The sequence below is a fragment of the Vombatus ursinus genome, unplaced genomic scaffold, assembly GCF_900497805.2.
Source record: "Vombatus ursinus unplaced genomic scaffold, bare-nosed wombat genome assembly UNPS02014812.1, whole genome shotgun sequence".
Classification (NCBI taxonomy): domain Eukaryota; kingdom Metazoa; phylum Chordata; class Mammalia; order Diprotodontia; family Vombatidae; genus Vombatus; species Vombatus ursinus.
Genome location: NW_020954590.1, coordinates 10,233,723 through 10,252,833, shown reverse-complemented (window position 1 = coordinate 10,252,833; position 19,111 = coordinate 10,233,723). Strand labels below are relative to the sequence as shown.

Below are 19,111 nucleotides of genomic sequence, written 5' to 3'. Positions count from 1 at the left end.
TGGACAACAAGGGGAATCTGCTGCCACTCTGGCAATGGTGTGATGGAGTATGCCTCTGTGCCCTTACTAGTAATACTTTTCACTTATTTGCAAGGACTCCGGGATGTTTTCCAGAAATTGCTCCAATGGTCCCTTGTCCTGCTCTGCCAAGGAGTCTTACAACTTTTAAATTCAGAATCAATGTAGAGTAAAGACTTTTTCAGACTGCACCAAAACCTCACTCCACCCCTAGCTTGACAACTACTAACCACCAGAATGGCAAATATCCAAATCCCTCTGTATTATACAGTCAGTTATCTAACAAAGAGCCCAATGATCAGGCCCTCACTTAGCCTGGGTAGAGGTGGTGTGTTTATTATTTTAGTCAAATTATTCTGATTTAATCAATGGAGAAGTTTGATGTTGCCAAGATTTGGCAGAAAAGAAGACTTGATGCCCAGAAAAGCTGACCCTGCATACTCAGATATCTCCAATAATGAACCCAAGACTTGGACACAGGGGAATAGGGAGGGAAGCTCACCAGTAACCCATAGTTGTTGACAGCCATGAGGTCACCAACCAAGAGGAAAGGGTAGGTCAGCATGCTCCCTGCAATCCCCATTACAAACTTGGTGTAACTCATGACTGCCAATGCTTGGCTGAAACTGTCATCCTCCACATAGTCACTGATAAAGTGAGCCAGGAGGTTACAGCCCCACAAGATCACATCTCCCAGGAGGTGAGGTATCAAGTCCACAAAGAACCCCAGAAGCTCCTCTTTGAAAATCTCCCCAATGAAACTCAGCATACCACTGTATTTGACCTCCTGCCCCTCAAACTGGACCATACAATGCATCAAGATGATGTGCAGGGGGTAAAAGAGCACCCTGGACATACACTGCCACACCATCTGATAAGGGGAAGTCTCTTTCACTACCTTCCTCAGTGATGTCTTCACTCCATCCTCGTTGGATATATATTCTAACTCCGAAGAGAAGGCCTTTCTTCATGCTGCGCCAGGACAAGGCTGGAGAGAGCACTAGACATAAGCCTTGTATTCAGTCCTCTGAACAGTTCCTTCTTCCCAGCCACTTGCACAATGTGTCTGGCAGAGGTAAAGAAATTGGGCAGGTAGAAGCTCTTACTCCCCAGCACATTGATCCATGCAGTGGGAGGCAGTGGTTCATGACCAACTTGAATGAGCAGCTCCATGTAGAAGAGCAGGTGGTTCAGCTCCTCTATGCTTGCCCCCAACACCAGGAACAGGGCCTCAGGGTGGCCAAAGAGCTATCCCCAGTTCCCATGGCTACCACTGCCACCACCTCCATGCCCGTGGATGTGGACTGTGGTGGCAGCGAGGGCAGCAGTACCCATATTCCAAGCCCCAGTGGAGCTTTAGGGTCAGCGCTCCCTGCTCCACACCCGTTCCCTCACTAAACTTTTCTAAAATAGGGTTACTTAAGTATTCTACTTCCTCTTCTGTTAATCTGGACAGTTTATACTTTTGTAAGCATTCATTCGTCTATTTTATTTAGATCACCAGTTTTACTGTCATATAATTGGGCAAAATAACTCCTAATAATTGCTTTAACTTCACCTGCATTGGTGATTCATTCACCCTTTTTATTTTTGATACTGATAATTTGCTTTTCTTCTTTCTTTTTTAAAAATTAAATTAATCATTGGTTTAAGTATTTCATTTACTGCCCCCTCCCCAAAAAAAGCTCCTAGTTTTATTCAGTGGTTTTTTCAAAATTTTATTTTATTGATCTAACCTTTGATTTTTCAGGATTTCCATTTTGGTGTTTAATTGGGGATTTCTAATTTCTTCTTTTTCAGTTTTTTGAGTTGTATGCCCAATTAGTTGACCTGCTTTCTTTCTCTTTTACTGATGTATGCATTTGGATATGTAAATATTCTCCTAAATACTGCTTTGGCTGCATCCCACAAATTTTGGAATATTGTGTCATTGCTGTCATTCTCTTTAATGAAATTTTTGGTTGTTTCTATGATGTTGTTTGACCCACTTATTCTTTAGGATTAGATTGTTTAGTTCTGTTTTGGCCACCATCTCCCTCAATCTGCCCTCCCTTCTATCAGCCCCTTCCCTTTTCTTTCCCTTTCCCTTACTACATCTTCCCTCCCTTCTATCCCCCCTTCTCTTTTCTTTCCCCTTTCCCCTCCTACTGCCTGTATGGCAAGTTAAATTTCTATACCTGAGTATGTTATTCCCTCCTTGAGGCAAATTGATGAGAGTAAGGCTCATCTCCTTCCCTTCTTTCCCTCTGCTGTAATATGTCTTTGTGCTTCTTCATGTGATGTAATTTGCCCTTTTCTGCTTCCTCCTTTCCTCTTCTTCCATTACAGTTCCTTTTCACCACTTCATTAGGTTTTTTATCATCACATCAAAGTCAACTTAAACCCACCCCCTCTGTCTACATATATCCCTTCTAAATGTCATTATAAAGATACAGTTTTCAAGAGCTATAAGTGTCATCTTCCCATGTGGGGATATAAACAGTTTATCTTTATTGAATAACATGTTTTTCCCCCTTTCCTGTTTACCTTTTCATGTATCTCTTGAGTCTTGTATTTGAAGATCAAATTTTCCATTGAGCCCTGGTCTTTTTATCAGGAAAGTCTGGAAGTCCACTATTTCACTGAATGTCCATCTCCTCCCCTGAAAGATAATGCTCAATTTTGCTGAGTAGTTGATCCTTGGTTGTAATCCAAGCTCTTTTGCCTTATGGAATATCATATTTCATACCATATGATCTTTTAATATAGAAACTGCAAGGTCTTGACTGAGATTCCGTGATATTTGAATTGTTTCTTTCTGGCTGCTTGCGGAATTTTCTCCTTGATCTGATAATTCTAGAATTTGGCTTGGTGTTTGTCAATTTGGGATCTCTTTCAGGAGATAATCAGTGGATTCTTTTGATGACTCTTTTACCCTCTGGTTCTAGCACCTCAGGGCAGTTTTCCTTGATGATCTCCTGAAAGATGGTGTCCAGGCTCTTTTTTTCATCATGGCTTTCAGGTAGACCAATAACTCTTAAGTTATCTCTCCTGGATCTATTTTCCAGGTCAGTTGTTTTTCCAATGAGGAATTTTACATTTTCTTCTATTTTTTTCATTCTCTTGATTTTGTTTTACTGATTCTTGATGTCTCATAGAGTCATTAGCCTCCAATTGCCCAATTCTAATTTTTAATGAATTGTTTTCTTCAGTTAGCTTTTGTACCTCCTTTTCCATTTGGCCCATTTTACTATTTAGGGAGATGTTTTCTTCAGTGTACTTTTTTTCCATTTAAAAAAAATGAATTGTTCAATTTTTCTTCTACCTCCCTTATTTGACTTTTAAAATCCTTCTTGCACTCTTCCAAGAAGGCTTTTTGGGCTTGAGACCAGTTCATATTCCCCTTTGAGGTTTCAGATGTGGGTATATTAACAATGTTATCCTCCCTTGACTTTGTGTTTTGATCTTCCCTATCACCAAGATACTTTTCTTTGGTCATTGTTTTTCTATGTTGCTTCTTGCTTGTGTTGTTTGCCTTTTTTTCCTGGCTTTTAATGTTTAATCTCTGCTTCTTGGGTACAGGTGGCGCTGTCCCAGACTTCTTGTGCTGGGGGTTAGGGGCCTGATTACTGGTTTACTGAAGTGGGGCTTGCTACTGGTTTGCTCGGATGCCTCCCTTCTTGTACTAGTCACCTTCATCCACAGCAAGAGCGATCTTTCCCATTAATCCCCCTAGCCTCATGAGCTAAAAGGATTTTAGTTCAACAATTTCAGGATTTTTCCTGGGGCAATATTGTCTGGATTTTTTGAGGTCAATAAGGGAGGGTGAGAGTGACTTACTGCTTACTCCACTATCTTTCCTCCTGGAAGATGAAATAGGTGACTTTCAAACACTCAGTCTGTGGGCTAATAGTTCCAGGAGCAGTGCTGCCACTGCTACCACCACTGCTGCCACTATTTCAGTTGCTCCCAAAACCTGTTCCTGGTTTGCTGGTGCAGGGGCTGTATTGCATGCCCTACAGCCCTGTGCTGAACCACGCTTCTCTCTTACCCAGTTCCAACAAACCACTCTCACTGACCTTCTAAGTTGTCTCTGGCATCTGTGGGCTAAGAAGACTGGAAACCATCACTGCTGCTGGTGATTCTGTCCCCCTGAAGCTGCTCAGGCTTTGCTTGGGCCCTGTCTGCCTCTGCACTCTGCACGCTGGACACTTCTCTCTCAGGTTGGTGCAACCAACCTTTCCTGTCGACCTTTCAGGTTGTCTTAGGCTGGAAATCTGCCTCACTGTCTCTTTGTGGGCTCTGCCACTCTAGACTTTGTTCAGAGTCACTTTTTAGTGGTATTTGAAGAGATTTGGGGGAAAGCTCATTTGAGTCCCTACTTTCACTCTGCCATTTTGGCTCTACCTCTAGATTGTTTAGTTTTCAAATAACTTTTAATCTCTGCTTCTGTGGCCCTTTGTTAAATGTAATTTTTATTGCATTGTGGTCTGAAACTGATGCATTTTATATTTCTGCTTTTCTTCATTTGGTTGTAAAGTTTTATGCCCTAATACATGGTCAATTTTTGTGAAGGTGCCATGTACAACTCAGAAAAAGGTACACTCTTTTCTATTCCCATTCAGTTTTTTTCCAGATGTCTATCACATCTAACTTTTTCTAAGATTCAATTCATCTCCTTAACTTTTTTCTTATTTATGTTCAATTTGTCAATGTTTGATAGGAGAAGTTTGAGGTCCCCCACTAGTATACTTTTACTGGCTATTTCCTTTTGTAATTCATTTAGTTTTTCCTTTAAAGATTTTGCTTCTCTGCCATTTAGTTCCTTTTAGCAAAATTTAGTTTCCCTGCTCATCTGTTTTAATTAGGTCTCCTTTTTTGCTTTTCTTTTGTCTGATGTGATTGCTACCCTTGCTTTTTTTACTTCAACTGATGCATAATAGATTGCGCTCCAGGCCCTTATCTTAACTCTGTGTGTGTCTCTCTATTTCAAGTGTGCTTCTTGTAAACAACATATTGCTGGATTCTGGTTTCTAATCTGGTTTCTGTTATACACTTTGATTTTATGAGTAAGTTCATCTTATTCACATTCACACTTAAGATTCCTAGCTGTTCATTTTCATCCATCCTGTTTTCTTCTATTTATCCTTCTTTCTCTCTTTTTGTTCTGTTCCTCCTCTCAGGTCTGTTTTTTTTTTTGTAACTGCAGCTTTCTTTTATCTGCCCTCCCTTTTATCATTCTCTCTTTCTCTTTTCCCTTTCCCTTCCTACTTGCCTGTTGGGTAAAATAGATTACTATTGCAATTGAATATGTATGTGTATATAGAGATAGATATACATACATATATGCATATGTATGTGTGTATTTCCCTCTTTGAACCAATTCAGATGTGAATAAAGTTCAAGCATTGCCTACCCCCCATTTTCCTCTTCACTGTAAAAACTCTTCCTTGAGTACTTTTTTTTATGTGAGTTAATTCCCCCCATTCTTCCCTTCCCCCTTCTCCCAGGAATTATTTTCTTCAGTGAGCTTTTATAACTCTTTTCCCATTTGACCACTTCTGCTTTTCAAGGAGTTATTTTATCAGTGAATTTTTGTATCATTTTTTGTATCTTTTTTGTATTATTTTGTATCAGTGAATTTTTTTCATTTGACCAATTCTGTTTTTAAGTTGATATTTTCTTCAGTATTTTTGCGCCTCTTTTATCAAGTTGTTAATGGTCTTTTCATAATTTTTTCTTTGCTTTTATTTCTTCACCTAACTTTCCCTCTAGCATTCTTATTTGATTTTTAAAATAATTTTTAGGTCCTCTAGGAATTCTTGTTGGGCTCATTTGAGCTCTTTTTCCCTTTGAGGCTTTGCTTGAAGCTGTTTTGACTTCATTGTCTTCTTCTGAGCTTGTGGCTTGATTTACCCTGTCACCATAGTAGCTTTTTATGGTCAAGTTTTTTTTCTCATTTTTCCAACTAATTTCTTGATTTGCTACTTTATGTTAATTCTATGCTCTGTTCCCAGTGTGTGTGTGTGTGTGGTGGTGGTGGTGGTGGGGCACTGTGTCAAGCTTCAAGCTTTTTCACACTGCTGTGTTCAGAACTAATTCTGAGGGTTTGGAAATTTTTTATGCTTCCAAGTTGGGATCTCTGGAGAGGTGTGTTCACTGCTTTTGTAGTCTACACTGCATTCCTTACCCAGGAAAAGCTCCTGATCCCTTTTGATTGCAATCAATACTTTCATTAGGACCCCTGTTCCTTTGGGACTGGAAACAACACTGTTTTTCTGAATCCCTGATCCCTTGGGGCTGGAAGTATATTGTCCCTCAGGGCTTCTACTCCCTCTTGACCAAAAGTGCTCCTCCCTGTCCTTTTTGCTATGACCCAAAAGTGGGTGTAGGTAATGGAGTTGCCAAACAGTTGCTCCTCAGGATTCCCTCTCCCTCTGGACTGAAAGTGATCCTCTCCACCCTCAAACTTTAACCCAGAAGTGGGTATGAGTAATGGAGCTGCCAAATAGTATCTGGTCCTATTTCCAGTGTCACAGTGTCACAAGGGTTCCCCATAATCTCTTTCTGACCAGTTACCAGATCCCCTTACAGTCTCCTGCCTGAGAACTCCTCTAGCTGGTGCTTCTTCTGTTGCCACCACATAGTTCCACTACTGGTATTTCATCCATGTGGACTCTGGGACAGCCTCCTCCCCCATGTCACAGATTTCTCTTTCTGACTTCCTAGGCTGTTTTGGGCTGAAAAGAAAAAGTCTTACTCTGATGTTTCATTGACTTGGCCACTCCAGAATTTGATTTGAGGCATTATTTTAAAGTTTTTTGGAGGGAAATGTTGGGGGGGGCGTCTCAGCTGAGCTGTTTCTCTACTCTACCACCTTTGTTCCACCCCCAGAAATCTCTCTGCTCTGCCTTTCCTAATGCTTCCTAAAATCACCTGAGCTTTCTTGGCTACCATATCATACTGTTCACTCACATTAGGCTTACAGTTCACTAACCTCCAATGATGTATTTCAGACCAACTAAATTTCACCTTATTTATAATACATCCTAGAGTTTTGTCAGGTATCCAAGCCAGGCATGCTGGTATATAGTTTTCAGATTTAGTGCTCTTTTTTTTTTTGCAAAACTGGGACATTTGCTCTTCTCTAGTCCTATGGTACCTCTTCTATTTTCCATGACCTTTAAAAGATTTCTAATAGTGACTCGGCAATCATAGCTGCCAGTTTGCTCATCTGAGCCTGCTGACTTGAACTCATTAAGGGGAGCTAACTGTTCTCTTACTATCTCCTTAAATATCTTGGGTATCAAATGCCAGTTGATTAGTTACTTTTATTCTGTTTTTTTCCAATCCAAAAATCTTTCTCTTTGTCAGAGAAAACAGAAACAAAATGAGTTGAACAGTTATGTTTTCTCTCCCTCACTTTATCATCATCACATCTACCCCAAAGATGAGTCCCAGCCCTCCCTGAACCTGTTCTTTCCCCTTAAAGAACTGATATGCCCCTTTTTGCTGTCTGAGGACATTCTGACCTTTAATACTTCTGCCTTTCTTCTTGCCATTGTGATTGTGCCATGCTTTGTATTCCTCTTCTATTGCATGTCCTTGCTTCATAGAAGTACACAATATCAGAGTCGGGAGGGATCTCAGCAGCCATTTAGTCTGACTCATATTGGATAATTGAAGTCCCTCACAACTACTATACCATGTATAGCACCTGTGGTGCTCCTCTTTCATGTATTAAGCCTGTAAGTAGGCTATACCAGATTAAAGTACTGTGTGGATTCATATCCACTCAAAACCATAATTCATGTTCATAGCATTTACTTTTACTAGTCAGATAGGACATGATTAGTTCAAAACAGGTATTTAATCAAAGATAGTAGTAAGAAAAAAAAGAAAAACACAATCCCCTTCTTATCCTCATGCCAATCTTCTACATCCCCAATTTATACTCTTCTGCAACCACACATGACAACAATGGGAAGAATGACCATATCTTGAAAATGTGTATGGGAGAACAGATGTTCATGCATTTAGGAAAAACCCTGGACTTTCCCAGCCATTCCATGATCTCCCATCTCTCAGGTCCTCCTGAGATCTTGTATCCTCATCCAAAATTCTTAGTCCAAGGCTTACAAAATATTTCTCACACACTTGACTTTCAGGGTTTCCTTTCTCTAGGTGATGCTATTATCAATCTAGCCTGACCATTTGTTTCCTACTTGATTAGCATTCAGTTCAGTCCCAGACTCTCCTCAAAAGAAGAGTTGCCTTCTCCTCAACCCCACCCCAGTTCTGGCCTAATTACCAAATGGGATATATTCCTTGCTCTGTGCCTATTCTTCTGCCCCATTTTTTTTTTTCAGCCAAAGACATCGTTTATTAGAACAACCGCCATATTGGCCAGACTCTAAAGGAATCTGAACATTAGTGAGCTATTGGCTACATTTTAAGAATCTGAGCAGAGGTTAAATTTTAAGAATCTGGGCACCTTAATGGAGGCAAGGTGGACCTTATATGCAGAAAGACTGTGGGAAAGATCTAGGAGTGGTCAAGTAGTCTGTGGGGATTGTGAGGTAATGGAATGCCAGGGACCTGGACCACTTGCCTAAGGGAGAATGGAGCCTAGCTGGGATTAAGGGTGGGAAGTGGCCTGGGGCCATAGGGAAGTAAAACAATGGAGGGTCAGGCTAGATTAAGGGTAACAGAGAATTGGGAGATTGGGCATAGCCATAATGAAAGGCTAGTCAAGTGGATTATAGCCTCAGGCCAGAGATTTGGCCCAAATATTTCAGGATAAAACATCCTTAGGTCTGTTTGGATTCAGATAATTCACAGTTTTCCAACCATGCAGTATTAAATCCACTTCATAGCCAGACTCAGGAATAGCCAGGTGGGTAACATTCATTTTTAAAGGAACACAATGGGGAAACTGAGCCAGGAGGATCCCATCTTAGACCAAGGCTAAAATTGTCCTCTCAGGTTTTCCTGATGCAGCCTCCTACCTGTATCACATTTTCTCTGAGTAGCTTGTGGCATTTCTCTCAGATGGTGGATTATTGATTATCGATGGATTATTACGATCCATCAGACAACTCAGAATAAAATTCTATGAGCTTTTACCTCAAACAGCAAGTTTCACCAATCACAGCATAGGAAAACCTTTTCCAGGAATTACACCTCAAACTTAAGTTTGTCCTGGTGTAAAAAGCCAATCGTTAGAGATTATTTCTATATACTTGCAAATTCTCAGCAAGACAAAACCCAAACAAGCTTTTTGGCAAGTTTACACATCAAAACAATAATGAACAATAGCCAAATTGTCTTAGCGGTAACCAAATTATGAAAAGTTGCTTGACATAACTGATACAAAAAGCTCACCAATTTGAAACTTAAAACATACCCATTACTAATCAGGTGGCTTCAGTTTTGTTAAATGCATTTCCAAATTACTTTACACAGAGAATCAACATCTCATCATTAACAGTTAAAACTACAATTCTAAAAGAATGTGCTTACCCAAGTTTGGACGCTAGCTTCTTTACCTTGAGCAGTATATGCTGAACCTGGATGATGCTTACAGGCAAAGGTTGCCCCAGGACCCAAGGCCGTTGCCAGTGGGGCTCATGCTGTAGCTGCTGCTGCTTCCCCCTCCTTCCTTTCCCCACATGGGGGAGGATGAATTCGAAGGTGAGGAGGGGAAGGGTGAAACTCTCTTCTCCTAGGACAAAGATACCCTCTTCACTCAAGGGAAGGGAGTGGGAGAAGGAAGTGACCAGAGTTGTAAGGAGGTGTTTCAAAACCCCTTAATGATCAATCACAAAAGCTCCAGAATTTGCTAAGATGTTTTAATCTATTCTAACTTTTCCCTGTAACCTCCATGAAGGAGGATTCAGAGGTGTAGAGGGAAAGGAGTAAGTAAGCCTCAGGGAACCAAAAAGCACCTGCAGTTTTCCCAGTTCCCTAGCACCGAGAGAATTGACAGAATTGGGCATATGCTTCTGGATAGGACATCCATCTTTGTCCTCTACCCTGTGGAAGGTGTACCCAGGTCCATGACCTTGAACCAAACCAGTGGACCAAGAACCTGAGAAAGTCAGGTCTCATAACTGTCTGCCCGAAAAGCACATCCAAGCCTTCCTAGGTGCTTGGAGAGCAACCCCAACTGCAGAGCAAGAAAGAAGGGTGGGGAGGCTTACATACCTTTGAGTCTTGGCTGGAGAAGAACCTGGGGTTAGGCAGTTTTTTCCATATGTGCCACCAAAATGTTGAGGTTTAGGGGCTTAGGGGTGCTGGAACCCTGAAATCATAACACATGAGTCCTGCCTGAAAGAATTTGACCCAAGCCTTCTTTCAGCCAAAGACAAGATTAGAACATCTGCCATATTGGCCAAACTCCTAAGGAATCTGAACATTTGGTGAGCTATTGGCTAGATTTTAAGAATCTGAACTTCTGCCCCATTATAATGCATCTCTGGGGTTTTTAGGGTATTCAAGGAGGACTAGCACTTCTTGTGTGAGGGCTTGCTGAGCCCTTTTCAGGGCTGCTCATTCACCTTTAGTCCACCTGGCACTCAACTCTGACCTGTGGCTCCAAGAAGCTGTAGCATGCACAGCTGCCACACCTTGGTAAAACTATCTCAGCTAAACCAGGTTGAAGGTAACCGATTGGCCACAAACCCATTGATGTGTGTGGAGGGGTGTCTAAGTATGTGAAGTATGTGAAGACTTCCCCCTAATGGAATGGGCAGATGAGAACAATTTGTTCCAATGGCCATGAAGGTGGCTGAAGCAGGCCTTATGGAGCTTGCAGAGTTTGATCAGACATTGAAGATGCCAAGGTCTATCACTTCACCCTGGGTCATCACTAGTCATCCTGACTTTTGTCTTGCCACTGGATTCCAACAGCTCTGGGATAGAGTAAGGCTGATGACTTTGTGCAACCCTACCCTACTTAAATCCAATTCACACGTAAATCAAGACATCACCCATTGGCATTGATCCTGTTTGAAAATGTAGGACAAACTACAACAATGCACCTCTGTATGTGAGCACATGTTGTGTGATTATTGTTCCAAATTATGGGGACTCCTGAATATCTGATATGCATGGAAGGAAGCAATATCATGCAGCATTCCCTTGACCAGGAAATAATTGGTGAATCTTATTTGGTAGATACTATATTGTATAGATACTGAGTTCGTGGTATGGCCTCTATGGGCAGCTGGTCCTAAGCAAAAAGTAGATAGGTAAGGTGGGCAGCTTTTGTCTTTGGCACCCCTTCTTCTCTTTTTTGGTGCCAATTTCACCTTCATTAATTTCCCCTCCCCTATCCCCATCTTGCTTTTAAGTATTCTACTCCTGCTTATACAAACCAGCTTTCAAGAAATACTCTCATATCAATCTCTTGCACTTTTATATGAATGAAGATGTGTTTAAATTACTGTGTTATCTACCTCTTTCAAGGGAAATAAATGTGTATATATGCAGGTGTGTGTGTGTGTGTTTGTGTGTGTGTGTGTGTGTGTGTGTGTGTGTGTATAGCTTTATATCAAAAGGTAGAATAAAAGCTATTATTTTCTGTTAAGGGAAGTTGAAGCAACAGCAAAAGAATAGGTTGGCTGCTGCTTGGACAGGCTCCATATGACCTTGTAGTCTACCAAGTAAGTGTCTGCCTACTTGTTCAGTCATGTCTAACTCTTTCTGACCCTATTTGGAGTTCTCTTGGCAAAGATGCTAGAGTGGTTTGCCATTTCCTTTTCCAGCTTATTTTACAGCTAAGGAAACCAAGACAAAGAGGGGTAAGTGACTTGTCCAGGGTTACACAGCTAGTAAATGTCTGAGGCTGGATTTGAACTCAGGTCTTCCTGACTCTACTTCCAGCACTCTAGTCACTGCTCTACCTAGTCTGCCTGTTCCTCCTACCCAAAATATCAGCCCTGAAGTGAATTCTACCTTGGTTGGTATGAAATATCTTAGGAAATACTTCTTTATAAAACTGGGTCAGCATTTTTTAGTGCTTAAGCCCAGAGACAGAAAGAGGATACTACCCTGGCAAGGAGAAGACTTGAGTTCTAACCTCGGCTTTACTGACCTTGAGCAGGTCACATTGCTACTTGGGCCACATTTAATCCCTTCTTATTTTAAGTAAAGGGTATGCACTAAATGTTCTCTAAAATCTCTTCCTAGAATCTTTGCAGATATTAGGTGTATTCCAATGATTTTGATTGGGCCTTGACTACTTTCCTCTTATCCTCAATTTGCAGCTCTTTCCAATCTATTCATGTTTCCATCTACACAAACTAACTCGGACCCCAGGAAGATGCCAAATAGTAGATCGCTTTATTAATGAGCCTTTACTTTTATGATTATTTTCCTTCTGTTCTTTGTGTATCTTATATGAGCCTATTTATTTACATATTTTCTCCCCAATTAGCATATATACTTTGTGAGGACTAAGATTGTATTTTGTGTTTTTGTACTCAACACAGTACCTAAATCATAGTAAGGTACTTAGTAAATGTTTCTTGATTAACACTCCTATTGATACAGTGAAAAGGACAGGTTATATGTAGTCAGAGGTCCTGGGTTTGCATTCAGGCTCTCTCACTATTTGTATGATCTTTCTCTGGACCTCAGTTTCCTAATTTGTAAAATGGTCAGATTGGACAAGATGTCTTCTAAAGTTTCTTTGAATTCTGAATCTATGACATTATCAGCCTATAAGCCATTCTCTAAAGTATTCCAGAATATTCTAATGTGTTCCTCTTACATCCAATTGCTGTTGATGTTACCTAACATAATATAACCTGACATAACGTGACATGACATAGCATATTCTTTAAATCCTCACTTTATCACAAATCTCTTGTCTTTTCATATCAGCCTCTGACTCATTGCTCCTAAACTTACTTTTATTCTCAGCATGACCTTCGCTCCCTCTGTCCCTCAGTATACTTGCAGTCTATTAATGCTTTTTTTGGTCCTGCTTTCCTTCCTTGGCTCTATAGTTAATATCCTACAACTCTAAATCAATTGCCCCCAGTTCTGTTACCAATCATGACCTTAGCTTAAAAAAGGCTAGGGTCTCCACTGCATCTGGGGCCATTGTCATTCATCCTGACCTATGTCTTGCCACTGAACTCTGATGACTGTGGAGGAGAGAGTGAGGCTGATGACTTTGCACTGCTCTGTCTCACTTAAATCCAAATCACTTGCAAGTCAAGACATCACCCCATTATGTTATTGGTTCTCTTAGAGAATGAAGGACAAAACAACAACAGCCAATATTACACCCTGGGTCACCCTCACCACCGACCTTTTCTGCTCCTTCCTCAATGCTGTGAAATGCTACTTAGCGAAATCATGTTAAATGAGTCTGTTACAAATTCATTATTATTTAGTTCGAAAGGGAGATAACCTGATTTCAAAATTCTAGCTCTGCCACTTACTCTATGACTTTGGGCAAACTCCACCACCTCTTTAGACCTTGGTTACCTAATCTGTAAAATCAGGGAGTGGCACTGACTTCTGACATCTCTTCTGTTTCTGGATGTCTGACCCTCTGATACTGCTCTCAACTGCACCCTTACTGCTGTATAACAATCATTGTTCTTTTCTAGTTGATATTTTTTACTTCCTTCACAGCAACTATTTTAAACCTCTCTCCTCAAGCTTCATACTTTATATCTACCCTCTGTACCCTCAACAGATGGATATATTTCTTTATACTAAGGAATCAAAGCTGTCTGTGGTCATTTGTCTGTTCAAAAATTCTTCAGTGGCTCCCTGTTGCCTTCAAGACAAACCACAAACTCCTCTGCACAATTTTCAAGGCTTTGTACAAAATTTCACTTCAACCCACTTTTCCAGCCTCATGTCATATTTCTGACCCTTCACAAACAATTTGTCATAACCAAATTACAACGTAAGATATTTTTGATATATTTGCCATCTCTTCTCTTACCTCTATGTTTGCATCTACCATCATCCCCCATGCATGGAATATGTTTCCTACTCTTCTTCATCTTTCCAAATTCTTACTAGCTCCTCCATGAAGCCTTTCTTTGTCTCTCTAGTGATGCTCTGTCTTAACGTTATAATGAGTGGTATTTGCTTATCTGTTAAGAGCAGCAATTCAATTCAGCAAACATTTATATTTTTAAATGCCTACTGTATGCAAGGCACTGTGTAATCGGGATAGAAAATTAAATATGAAACATTACCTGCTCTTGAATTTCCATTATCCTAGGAGGATAATGTTTCATTTTATACAGTGGCATCTCCACTGCCTAGAATAATTCTGTAGAATAATACCAGTGGGAAGGATATTAGATTTGGAATCAGGGGACCTAGGATTCAAATCCTGACTCTGCTATTTACTATCTGTATGACACTGGTTAAGTCATGCCACCTCTCTGATCTTAGTTTCCTCATCTGTAAAATGGGGGAGGGGAGTGGGTTGGACTAGTTGTCTCCTAAGATCCCATCCAGCTCTGAACCTATGATCTTGATAATATAGGACTATGTGAAGGACCTGCAATTTCCTCAGTATAGGGAACTCATAATCAATGTAGATTGCAACCCATCTGTGACTTTATAGGTAAGTCCTGGAGAGCTGCCTGTGGCACATAGTGGTTAAGTGATTTATCCAAGGACCCACAGTTAGTAAGTCCTTTGCACATATTAGCTTCATGCTTTATAAATGTTTCCTACACTGAATTGGAAATTTTTCTATGTCCTCCCCTCTACCTCTTTTGATGGTGAGGAATTTCGGTGAGAAAGATCAATGAAAACAGGGAGGGAGAAGGTCCAAAGGGAAGAGTCAAGATAGGACAATCATAAAGTTGATAATATTTTTATTTTACTTAGAAAATCACTTCAGACAATATTGCACAGGTAGTATGGGGACACATAAATCACACACAAATACATGTTGAATCATATCAAATTAGAGTTGGAAAGAGAGCTCAGAGATTATTTAATTATCCTCTTTGTATTAGCTCATAGAAGTGGTCTTGACTTAACAAGGATTAGTTATCTAAACTAAAACTCATATTTCTTAATCCCCTTTTTGCCCGAACCTCTCTTTATGGTGCCACTTCTGCCCTTTAATGTCCCTGGCTTTCTTCAAGACTCAGTTCAAATCCCACTTTCTACGGGATGCCTTTATCTCTCTCCACAGCTGCTAGTCCCTTTCCTTTGAGATATTCTTTCATCTTACTGATACTTATTTGCTATCTCCCATATTAGAATGAAGATGGGACTTTTATGAACTTATTTATAACCCCAGCATCTAGTACAGTGACTGGCACATACTAAGTGCTTAATAAAATATTTCTTGCCTGACAACTCTGCCCTTCTAACTATTTCTGACTACATTTCCTGTGGATCCCCTTGTGCTTTGGAATGGAGGTGAAGCTCATAATTCATATTCCCCTTGGAAGACTCAGCCGCTGAGACCTTTGCTGGGATCACTACACAGAGCAGATCAGTAGAAGGGTGCCTGTATCTGGTGGATATAACACCCAGAAGTAAAGCTTCAGAATAAAATCAACAACTAGGCTTGACAACGTGTGGAGGATAAAATATGTTTTTGACCAATGCTACTTGCTAGTTATGACATTTCTCTGTATACGTGCATGAGCAGAAAGAAACAGAATGATCTCTCTAGTTCTTTCCACCTTGAAAACTCAGATTCCCTTACTTTACTATTTCAGTCAACCTCCCCATGAACTCAGCAGAGCAGCTGAGATGCCAGAGGAAGGATTGGAGCCTGTCACCCAACCATTGGGGGAGGCAAAGGTGTTTCCACATGTCTTGCTGAGTTATGGAAATGCATATCTTGTGCTCTGCTCTCCAGCAGAGACTTTTCTGTTTAATACCCAAAGTTCTTTCAGATTTTATTGTGACAAGTGGTGTAGTACCATGTTCAAGGAAGAATTTTGGGATGCGTGCCTTGGAAACTTTTTTTTTTGGTTGCCCATCTGTTTTGCTTGTCGCAATTCCTGTTTGTTTAAGATGTACATGTGCCAGAAATGTGGAAAGAATGTGTATAGCGACAAGTGATATAGAGCCATTTTCACACTGGACTTATGGGAAGCATGTGTTGCCCATCTGTGAAGTTCTCATTTTATGCAAATTTAGAAAATATATTCTTATGTCATGTTGTCTTAATGCCCAGGGGTAGTTTGTAACATGCAAATGGAAGAAGAGGATGGGGAGGAAGGGACCTTGTGCTGTGTGTAAGAGTGGCCTTAACCTGACTAGAGAGGTGGACTGTGGATGGTTGTCATTTGCCTTAATTAAGAAATGAAGGGGAAAGTTTTCTTTTTGATCAGTTGCCTGTGCAGGGGAGTGGGATGTAGGCTGAACACAGAGGCCTCTGGGAGGACCATTTTTTTAGATATACAGAACAAAACCACTAATATACTCAGAAGAAGGTATTTTCTCTTGATAAATAATGAAAGGATGCACCAATGCTTCCTTCTGAACCATTCAGTTAGTCCTACTAAAGGTATGCCTGTTGCTAATGTGCTATTATGAGCTCAAGGAGTGAAAAAAAAATGAGGGAACTTGTGGGGCCTTCTCGTGGGAGAGATATCATTTTCAAAGTTTATAAGGAACTATTGTCTTTGGGATTTTAGAAGCATCAGAAATCCTTGAGAACTTATTCATAAAAGGAACCTCATTTAAAACTAACCAATTGAACATATTCCAGACTAAGAAGTCTCCATAGGAAAATCCTAGTCCAGCCTCTGCTTGAAGACCACTAATGAGTGGGAAACCCACTCCCTCATGAGGTGATGAAGTATTGTGTTGTTGTTGTTATTTAGTTGGTTCAGTCTTGTCCAACTCTTCGTGACCCCGGTTAGGATTTTCTTGGTAAAGATACTGGAGTGGTTTGCCATTTCCTTCTCCAGCTCATTTTACAGATTAGAAAACTGAGGCAAACAGGGTTAAGTGATTTGCCTAGGGTCATACAATGTGTAAGTGTTTGAAGCTGGATTTAAATTCTATTCACTGTGACAGCTAGCTAAGACAGTCAAGTTCACTTTTCAACAACTAATTTTTAGGAAGTTCTACGATACATCAAACCACCCATTGCTCCCACTCTCTGTGGCCAAGCAGAGCAAGTCCAGTTCCTCTTCCATCTGACAGTGTTTCTAATATTTGAAGACTGTTGTGGCTCCAGTCCTCTTGTTCCTGCTGGTCACACTTTTCAGGCTTTTTTATATCTTTCTTAAGATGTACTGAACACAGTACTCTAAATGAGATGTGATTAAAGCAGAGTTCAGCAGGACCAATAAACTCCCTGGACTCTATGCATCTCTTAATATAGTCTAAGGCTGCTTTGGCTTTTTATTTTTTTGTGCCTTGTGATATCATTGATCCACATGGAGTTTTCATTAAACCCCTGAGATCTTTTTTTTTCCAAATAAATTGTGTAGTCATGCTTCCCTAACCACATACCATTTTAAATGATCCCCTTTGCTTTATCTTCTTTTTTAGGGGGAAGGGGAGAACCTTTTATTGATTCCCCTTCAAAACTCCTTCCCAGGTGAAAAAAGAAGAAAAAAGAAAAACCTTGTAATAAACATGCATGGTCAAATACAATGAATTCTCACATTAGACATGTCATATATATATATGTGTGTGTGTGTGTGTGTGTGTGTGTGTGCGTGTATGTGTGTATGTATATATGTATATATGTGTGTGTATATATATATATACATGTATATATATATAGATATATAGATATAGAAATAGATATATCTATCTCATTCTGTTCCATGAGTCCATCAAAGCAGCCTCTGAGGCTGAGATGCAACAAAGTATGAATTGATTCTCTGGTGCTTGTGCTAATTTTGACCTAAGAATTAACACCGAGAAGACAGAGGTTCTCCACCAGTCAGTACCATATTATCTATACATGGAACCATTGGTTACAGCAAATGGAGAAATTTTGAATGCTGTGGATAAGTTAACTTACCTTGGCAGTATATTTTCCAGAGATGTAAACATTGATAATGAGATTGACACATGCATTGCCAGAGCTAGCTCAGTGTTTGGGAGGCTCTGAAGGAAAGTGTGGGAGACAAGAGGTATTAGACTGTCTACCAAGCTTAAGGTCTGCAGAGCCAACAATGAGATCAGCCTTCATTGTTGTATTCCTATGAAACCTGGACAGTATAGCAGTGCCAGGACAGGAAACTGAAATGATTCCATTTGAATTGTCTTAGGAAGATTCTGAAGATCACCTGGCAAGATAAAGTACCTGACACTGAAGTCCTTTCTCAAGCTGAACTCCCAAGCATTCAAACTCTGCTGCAGAGAGCACAATTCTGGTTGGCCATATCTCATTGTTCAAATATGAAACATATGATTTTATAGAGTACTCACACAAGGCAAGAGCCCACATGGAGGTCACAAGAAGCCATACAAGGATACTCTCAAAGTCTCTTTGAAGAACTTTGGAATTGATTGTGAGACCTATGGGAGATTCTGGCAAAGGGCTACCCAGCATGCATGCCCACTTCAAGGAAGGTGCTGTACTCTATGAGCAAAGCAGAATTGCAGTAGCTCAAAAGAAATGTGAGATGTCCAAATTTAGAGACATGTCTACTTCAAATGTTAATATGAACTATTTGTGCCTGACCTGTGGTAGAGCTTTCTGAGATCATGTTGGTTTGATCAGCCACAGTCAGACACACTGTACCTTGATGCCAACATAGTGATGCCATTTTGGTCCTCTTTGAGAATGAAGGACAACAACCAACCAGTATGGAAGGGGACAGTATTTATTTTCATTACCTATCCTCTGGAATGAAATCATGTACTTCTAAATTTGATTTTTTTAAAAAAAATCAAAGTGTAGAAATTTACTTTTATCTCTATAAATTTAAGGGAAACAGCTCACTTTCAGGATTCCCACTAGCTTTAGGGAAGACTGTCTGGAGGAGAAGGCATTTGAGGCAAAACTTTAAAGATTAAGCAAATAAGAAAGTTTTCTCTAAGCTCTGACCTCAGAGAAGTTGAACTTTTATACTGAATTCTGAGTTTAGTAAGAGTTGGTTCTTAAGACCATCTCCCCAACTCACCATCCAGAAAC

At 40.3% G+C, this 19,111-nt stretch overlaps 1 pseudogene; it reads right to left on the bottom strand.

The window, feature by feature from the left end:
• Positions 1-379: 379 nt before the first annotated feature.
• Positions 380-3,739, bottom strand: LOC114053836 (annotated as a pseudogene).
• Between the last annotated feature and the right edge of the window lie 15,372 nt (positions 3,740-19,111).